Source organism: Cherax quadricarinatus, chromosome 68 (genome assembly GCF_038502225.1).
Source record: "Cherax quadricarinatus isolate ZL_2023a chromosome 68, ASM3850222v1, whole genome shotgun sequence".
NCBI lineage: Eukaryota > Metazoa > Arthropoda > Malacostraca > Decapoda > Parastacidae > Cherax > Cherax quadricarinatus.
In genome coordinates, this window is record NC_091359.1 from 3,057,058 (window position 1) to 3,067,057 (window position 10,000).

The following is a 10,000-nucleotide window of genomic DNA, read 5'->3' on the forward strand; positions in this document are numbered from 1 at the left end:
TTATTAAGGGTTTCAGAGAAAACCGGTTAGCCGGACTTAGTTGTGAATGTGGGAAGTACAGTGCTTGCATTTTGTAGGAGGCGTGGAGATATTGCCGTGCAGAGGGTCATCTGAGCTGTGATGTTAGAAATGCCTAGGCCTACCTAGGCCTACAGTGGCCTTCTTTGTAATAAGTACTTTGTTTTATAATTATCTTATAAGATGTAAACCACACATTGTAATCTATACAGAGAAATAAACATTTGAATTTGAAAGACTGAGATTGAATGAACGATAATCCCAGTTTCTTTTTTTTCTGGGTCATCCTGTCTCACTGGAAGACGGACGGTGCTTCAAAATAAATGATGGGAACATCGAATCAACATCCAGGGTCCCAGACTCTTCAACATCTTACCAGAAGATATTAGAAACACTGCCTGGAGAACAGTTCAGTTTCAGAGTCCCAGACATAAGGTTACCTAACTGGTGCAAGCGTGTCCTAACTGGTGCAGGCGTGTCCAAACTGGTGCAGGCGTGTCCTAACTGGTGCAGGCGTGTCCTAATTGGTGCAGGCGTGTCCTAACTGGTGCAGGCGTGTCCTAACTGGTGCAGGCGTGTTACTCATCTTGTCAGAATGGTATGTCATTACTGTGACGATACTCAGCTTTCATGCATCAGAGGAATTACCAACAGACTCTCGGGTGTCTTCAAGAGTGAACTTGATTAGTTAAGTTTTGGTGTATTTGCTGGACAAAGTGCTGCTAGCACCAACAACCTCGTTGATGTTAGGTAAATGGACACAGATGCAACTACTGTGACATTTTATTGTGGCAACGTTTCGCTCTCCAGAAACTTTGTCAAGCCGTTACGGCTTGACAAATCTCCTGGAGAGCGAGACGTTGAATTGTTTGCAATCGTGTCATTGCGATTTCGTGAGTCATGTTGCCGCAATAAAATGCCACATTAGTTATATCTGTGTCCAGTGACCTACCATTCCGTCGGTAAGTCTACCATTACTGACCTTGTGGATCAGGTCATCAAGCAAGTGTAGGAGCGGGTGGTGGGGCTACGACTCACGTAATTAACAAGAGACAAACGCAGCATCTTCCAACATGTAAGTTGTGCCAAGTGTGAAGCTCAGTTCCCTCAGTAGGGAGGAAATACCAAGCAAGTCTCAGGTAGGAGAGGATGTGAGGTGGATGGGGTGGCAGGTAGGTGTGGGCTGTTTGGGTGGGCCCTAACACTACCCTTCCCTGCCCACACCCACTGCCCTTGTCTTGGTCCCTATCCCCACAGGAAACAATGGAGTGCCACACTGTTAAACCATGCAGACCAATAACCTGCCTAGCATAGGCCAATAGGCCTTCTTACTTATGTTCCTATACCTGTCATTAGTGTCGAGTCCTCCTGGTGTCACATTAGTGGGTGACATCTACTATTGTGTAACATACAATAGTGGGTGACATTCACTGGTGGGGTGACTTCTACCAACACAAGAAAGTAATGAGACAGATGGAGATACGAGAAACATGAACGACGGCAGAGGAAGTAGAGACCCACATGGGGAGGTAGAGAATGATTAGGCTATGTAAATTAGTGGGGGAGAGAGTACCGAGATGAGGGGGCTACAAAAGTGCCACAAGGGGGCCAAAAGAGTGCCCCAAGGAGATACAAGAGTGCCACGAGGGGGCCATAAGTGTTACAAGGGGCCACAAGAGTGCCACAAGAGGGCCCCATGGGGACACAAGTGCCACAAGGGATCACAAGAATGCCACAAGGAGTCACAAGTGCCACAAGGGGGCCACAAGGGGGCCACAAGGAGGCCACAAGATGCCACTGCAGCAGCATCTGCCGTCTTTGACAACAACAGCAAAAATTGTCTGCTGGGGAAGGTGAGGAAGGATGGCAGCGGAAACTCAGACAGGTAGGGGAGACATTCCGTGATGGGAAGGCGAGGGGCAGGGGAGAGGGAGAGGGAGAGGGAGAGGGAGAGGGAGAGGGAGGAGTGAGGGAGAGGGAGGGAAGAGGAAAGTCAATGTGGTGGGAGGGCAGTGTGATGTTTGTAAGGGTGCCACGTGTGTGTGTGGGGAGGGTGCCAGTTCCCGAGAATGTCTTAAATGTGAGGGCCAGGGATTCAGGACCTAGCAGGATGTACCTCTGACATACCTGTGAAGGAGTTCAACAGTTTTCCTACTACCGCAACCCGGCCCTGGGCCAGGCTCGTCTGGTGCTTGCCTAGTCAACAAGGTTGTTTCTGCTTGTGGCCCACTGGCCATACATATCCATCACAGTCTGGCTGATCTAGCACCTGGTGAAGATACTTGTCCAATTTCCTCTTGAAGACTTCTACACCTGTTCCAACATTGTTTCTGATTTCTTCTGGTAAAATGTTGAATAATCTGAGACCTCGGACGTTGATAAAATGTTCTCTTATTGTGCCCACGGCGCCCCTGCTTTTCCCTATTCTTTTTTTTTCACATTTTCTACCACATCTCTCCAGTATGGTGTTATCACGTATCTCTCCTGCCCCAGTAAGAGAATATTTAGGACTTGAAGGCGCCCCCATTAACTTAAATGTTCTATCTGTTCCAGCTCTAATATCTTTTCTGGCCTGGATGGAGAAGTCAACACTGGACAGTACTGTGGGTGAGAGAGCACAAGGGATCTGAATAGTGTCGCCACTGGCACTAGTTTTAATGTTATGATTATCCCGGTATAACATTTACCATATTGCGTCTCTTATAGGTCAGCTGACATTATTACACTCAGGTCTTCCACATGTTCCTTTCGTTTCATTAAGGCGATTATCTTCCGCTCTGCCGTTTTATATATATACTTGGGATGAGAAGATACCACTTTTAACGATACTGATACAAATAGTACTCACCGATACTGGTATTCTGGAACACCTCTTATATTTACAGTGTTCACCGTGAGTTCTTCATTCCTTCCTTATCTAAGCAGTTGGAACCTGTCACCACTAAATCCACCATGATTAAAGTTGTGGCACTCACATCTTAGCAGCGCCACCATGATGTGGCACTAGTGAGCAGGGGGAAGGGGCAGAGAACATGACTAAAGGATGTGGCACCAGTGAGGGAGGAGAAAACGCAAACGAAGAGGAAACCAAGAGAAAGAAGCACAAGGAAGAAAAGTGTCATAACGAGAAAAGAGAAAGATGGGAGAAACATGAGAGAGAGAGAGTGAGAGAGAGAGGTAGAGGTTCAGAGGAAACAAACATCGCTTGGGATTCTCGCCGACGTAGTGGGTTATAAATACAGACACAACCGATGTTAAAATAACAGCCACGCCCACGCCTACCCCGCCCACCCACCCACACCCACGCCTGAGATCACTTCAGAGCAGTAGAACATGGTACAAAAGTGGAAGACATATGGTGTTACTGGTGTATATAACAGGTATGTCAACACAACACTGCTGTTATAATAACTAACACAGATTAAAGAGGTAGTTCCTTGAAGATTACCTGAAGACAGTTTCTGGGGGGATTAACGCCCCCTACTGACTGATGTGATCAACCAGGCTGTTAGTGGTAGGGACACCTAGTTCACAGCAACCTGACTTCCCTGCCGCTTGCTAGAGGAAGGGAAGGAGGGAGAGGGACTTACCTGGAGCTGACCTGATATACTTAATTAGAGGTTATGAGCACTCACCTGGGTGGCGTTGTGTGGTGACGGTAGTCATCACTGTGTGGTGGAGGTGACCATCACTTCCAGCACCACACACCTGAGGAAGATACATACAATGATTACCTCTCTCTCTCTCTCTCTCTCTCTCTCTCTCTCTCTCTCTCAACCTTGTGAAGTCATCACTAATCCAGTTACCTACCTACTTAACTTCCTGCCTTCCTTCATGTCTACCTTCCTACCTACCTTCCTATCTTCCTGCCTACCTACCAATCTTCCTACCTTCCTGCTTGCCTTTCTAACTACCTTCCTACCTATCTTTCTACTTACCTACCTTCCTATCTTTCTGCCTACCTTCCTACCTCCCTACCTACCTTCCCACCTTCTTACCTAGCTATCTTCCTACCTACCTACCTACCTACATACAGGCAAGAGAATAAATATGGTGTTGGTAGTGTGGTACAGTGTGGTACAGTGTGGTACATCTCTCACTTATACCATCATAATCATACCTTTTATTTTAAGAACAGCACACACAAGTCAGGTATAAAAGAGTGTAAAGTATACATAGTATCCTGGGTGTACAACACCTGGCACAAACCTCACTCCAAACACCACAACACCACAACACCACCACAACACCAAAACACCACAACACCACAACAACACAACACCACAACAACACCACAACACCACAACAACACAACAACAACACCACAACACCACAACAACACCACAACAACAACACCACAACACCACAACACCACAACAACACCACCACAACACCACAACACCACAACAACACCACAACACACCACAACAACACCACAACAACACCACAACAACACCACAACAACACCACAACACCACAACAACACCACAACACCACAACACCACAACACCACAACACACCACAACACCACAACAACACCACAACACCACAACAACACCACAACACCACAACACACCACAACAACACCACAACAACACCACAACAACACAACAACACAACAACACCACAACAACACAACAACAACACCACAACACCACACCACAACAACACAACAACACAACAACACCACAACACCACAACATCACCACAACACACCACAACAACACCACAACAACACCACAACAACACCACAACACAACAACACCACAACACCACAACACCACAACACACCACAACAACACCACAACAACACCACAACAACACAACACAACAACACCACAACAACACAACAACAACACCACAACAACACCACAACACCACAACACCACAACAACACCACAACAACACCACAACACAACAACACCACAACACAACAACACCACAACACACCACAACAACACCACAACAACACCACAACAACACCACAACAACACCACAACACCACAACAACACCACAACAACACCACAACACAACAACACCACAACACAACAACACCACAACACACCACAACAACACCACAACAACACCACAACAACACCACAACACAACACCACAACACAACAACACCACAACACCACAACACACCACAACAACACCACAACAACACCACAACAACACAACAACACAACAACACAACAACACCACAACAACACCACAACACCACAACAACACCACAACACCACAACAACACCACAACACACCACAACAACACCACAACAACACCACAACAACACAACACCACAACAACACCACAACACCACAACACCACAACACACCACAACAACACCACAACAACACCACAACAACACAACAACACAACAACACCACAACAACACAACAACAACACAACACCACCACAACAACACCACAACACCACAACAACACCACAACAACACAACACCACAACAACACAACACAACAACACAACACCACAACACCACAACAACACAACACCACAACACCACAACAACACCACAACAACACAACACAACAACACCACAACAACACCACAACACCACAACACCACAACACACCACAACAACACCACAACACAACACCACAACAACACAACAACAACACAACAACACAACACCACAACACCACAACAACACCACAACAACACAACAACACCACAACACAACACCACAACAACAACACCACAACAACACAACAACAACACCACAACACAACAACAACACAACAACACCACAACACAACAACACAACAACACCACAACACCACAACAACACAACAACAACACCACAACAACACAACAACACAACAACACCACAACACCACAACAACACAACAACAACACCACAACAACACAACAACAACACAACAACACAACACCACAACACCACAACAACAACACAACAACACAACACCACAACACCACAACAACAACACCACAACACAACAACAACACAACAACAACACCACAACACCACAACACCACAACAACACAACACCACAACAACACCACAACAACAACACAACACCACAACAATACCACAACACCACAACACCACAACACAACACCACAACACAACAACACCACAACACCACAACACCACAACAACACAACAACACCACAACACCACAACAACACCACAACAACACAACACCACAACAACACCACAACAACACAACACCACAACAACACAACACCACAACAACACCACAACAACACAACACCACAACAACACCACAACACCACAACAACACAACACCACAACAACACCACAACACAACACCACAACAACACAACACCACAACAACACCACAACACAACAACACAACACCACAACACAACACCACAACACCACAACACAACAACACCACAACAACACAACACCACAACACAACAACACAACAACACCACAACAACACAACACCACAACACCACAACACAACACAACAACACCACAACAACACAACACCACAACAACACAACACCACAACAACACAACACCACAACAACAACACAACACCACAACAACACCACAACACCACAACACCACAACAACACAACACCACAACACAACAACACCACAACAACACCACAACACCACAACACAACACCACAACACCACAACACCACAACAACACAACACCACAACAACACAACAACAATTACACACACAACAACAACAACACACAACAACAACAACAACAACACAACACACAACACAACAACAACAACTACAACAACAACAAAACAACAAGAAAACAACACAACACAACAAAACACCACAACAAATACAACACAACAACAACACAACAACAACACAACAACACACACACAACACAAACACCAACAACACACACACAACAGCACACACACCAACAACAACACACAACACAACAACACCACAACAACAACAACAACACCAACAACACAACAACACAACACAACAACACAACAACAACACACAACACAACAACACCAACAACAACACAACAACAACTTACAACAACAATTCACAACAACACCACAACAACACAACAACACAAATAACACAACAACCACACTCACACAACTAACAACACACAATAACAACAACAACTACCAACAACACAACACAACACCACAACACAACAACACCACAACAACACAACACCACAACACAACACCACCACAACAACACCACAACAACACAACAACACCACAACAACACAACAACACAACACCACAACAACAACACAACAACACAACACCACAACAACACAACACCAATACAACAACACCACAACAACACAACATTTACAACAACTTCAACTACTACTAATACTACTGTAATAATAATAATAACAGTTCAGCTGCTACTGCTGCTGCCACCTGCCGCTGCCACTGCCGCCGCCGCTGCCGCTGCCACCGCCGCCGCTGCCACCGCCTGCCGCCGCTGCCTGCCTACCGCCGCCGCCACCGCCGCCGCCACCGCCGCCGCCTGCCTGCCTGCCGCTGCCACTGCCGCCTGCCACCGCCTGCCACCGCCTGCCGCCACCGCTGCCGCCACCGCCGCCTGCCGCCGCCGCCGCCTCCGCCGCCGCCGCCTGCCGCGCCGCCACCGCTGCCGCCGCCGCCTGCCGCTACCACCGCCGCCACCTACCGCCACCGCCGCCGCCGCCTGCCACTACCTGCCACCGCCGCCTGCCGCTGCCACCGCCTGCCTGCCGCCGCCGCCTGCTACCGCCTGCCGCCGCCGCTGCCGCCTGCCGCTATCCACTACCGCCGCTGCCGCCACCGCTGCCGCCACCGCCTGCCGCCTACCTGCCGCCGCCTGCCGCCGCCTGCCGCTGCCGCCACCGCCGCCGCCACCGCCGCCGCCTACCGCCACCGCCGCCGCCTGTCACCGCCGCCGCCGCTGCCGCCACCGCCGCCGCCTGCCGCCACCGCTGCCGCCACCGCCGCCGCCTGCCGCCACCGCCTGCCGCCACCGCCGCCGCCACCGCCGCCTGCCTGCCGCCACCGCCGCCGCCTGCCGCCACCGCTGCCGCCACCGCCGCCGCCTGCCTGCCGCCACCGCTGCCGCCACCGCCTGCCGCCACCTGCCGCCGCGCCGCCACCGCCGCCGCCACCGCCGGCTACCGCCTGCCGCTGCCGCCGCCACCGCCGCCTGCTGCCGCCACCGCCTGCCGCCACCGCTGCCGCTGCCGCCTGCCACCGCCGCCGCCACCGCTGCCGCCACCGCCGCCGCTGCCTGCCACCGCCACCGCCTGCCGCCACCGCCGCCGCCACCTGCCGCCGCCACCGCCGCTGCCGCCGCTGCCACCGCCACCGCCGCCGCCACCGCCGCCGCCACCGCCGCCGCCACCGCCGCCTGCCACCGCCGCCGTCACCGCCGCCGCCACCGCCTGCCGTCACCGCCGCCGCCACCGCCGCCGCTACCGCCACCGCCTGCCGTCACCGCCGCCGCCACCGCCGCCGCCACCGCCTGCCGCCACCGCCTGCCGCTACCGCCTGCCTACCGCCGCCTGTCACCGCCGCCGCCACCGCCGCCGTCACCTGCTGCCGCCACCGCCTGCCGCCTACCGCCGCCTGCCACCGCCGCCGCCACCGCCGCCGCCACCGCCTGCCGCCACCGCTGCCGCCACCGCCGCCGCCACCGCCCTGCCACTGCTGCTGCTACTGCTGCTGTCACTGCTGCTGCCACTGCTGCTGCTGCTGCTACTGCCACTGCTGCTGCTACTGCTGCTGCCACTGCTGCTGCCACTGCTGCTGCCACTGCTGCTGTCACTGCTGCTGCCACTGCTGCTGCCACTGCTGCTGCTACTGCTGCTGCCACTGCTACAAAACGTGATCTTGGTAAAGGTAACATAGAAGCGCCTTACCAGCCGCCAGCCTCACCGACTTATCACACACACAACACACCTCAGAAACTTCAAACATTCACAGTACATAACATGTCAACACAACACTGCTGTTATAATAACTAACACAGATTAAAGAGGTAGTTCCTTGAAGATTACCTCAAGACAGTTTCTGGGGGGATTAACGCCCCCTACTGACTGATGTGATCAACCAGGCTGTTAGTGGTAGGGACACCTAGTTCACAGCAACCTGACCTCCCTGCCGCTTGCTAGAGGAAGGGAAGGAGGGAGAGGGACTTACCTGGAGCTGACCTGATATGTGTGTACACACACACACCAGGGGCCAGGAGCTCGGACTCGACCCCTGCAACCTCAACTAGGTGAGCACACACACACACACACACACACACACACACACACACACACACACACACACACACACACACACACACACACACACACACACACACACACACGACACAAAACAAACAGGCTGTTTAACAAGCTCTTATGTTGTGTAGAGCTTAACTTATGACTTGGGAAATAAAATCTTTTGTAAACTGGAGTCTACCTGGAGGGTATTCCGGGGGTCAACGCCCCCGCGGCCCGGTCCATGACCAAGCCTCGCAGTGCATCAGGGCCTGATCAACCGAACTGTTACTGTTGTGTATTTTCTTCACACAGACTAATGTTTGTGACGGGGCAGGGGATAAGGGGGTCGAGTATCCGCTCCTCTCTCCCCATTTTATCCTAGTTTGAACTGCATTATCCACCTGCAGGACTTGAGTCCTGGAGGTAGGAGGTACAGTGCCTGCACCCTGAGGGACAGGTGTGGAGACATGTTGCAGTTTTGGAACTGTAGTATCTACACACCTCTCGAAAGACAGTGATGGAGTGAATGATGATGAAAGTGCTTCTTCATTTTAGGGTCAGCGTACCTTAGTGGGAAACAGCGTATGTGTTAATAAAAAAAATAACTTATTCCTAAAAGTGTGTAGAGAGAGGATGCAACAGTTTTAATGAAGGGGAATTACCCACAAGTCTAGACCTGTCTTCTAGAAAGAACTGGACAGGTTTCTAGAGAGTAACGCTAGTCAGCCGGGCTGT

At 51.0% G+C, this 10,000-nt stretch overlaps 1 protein-coding gene across 5 annotated transcripts in view; it reads right to left on the bottom strand.

The window, feature by feature from the left end:
* The window catches only part of LOC128697830 (collagen alpha-1(I) chain), a 596,471-nt gene that overhangs the window by 82,743 nt on the left and 503,728 nt on the right, over positions 1-10,000 (bottom strand). For all 5 annotated transcript variants that reach the window (XM_053789760.2, XM_053789762.2, XM_053789761.2 and 2 more), the window contains one exon: positions 3,654-3,726. The gene's annotated coding sequence lies outside the window, so the exon portion shown is untranslated. The remainder of the gene's footprint in view (positions 1-3,653; positions 3,727-10,000) is intronic.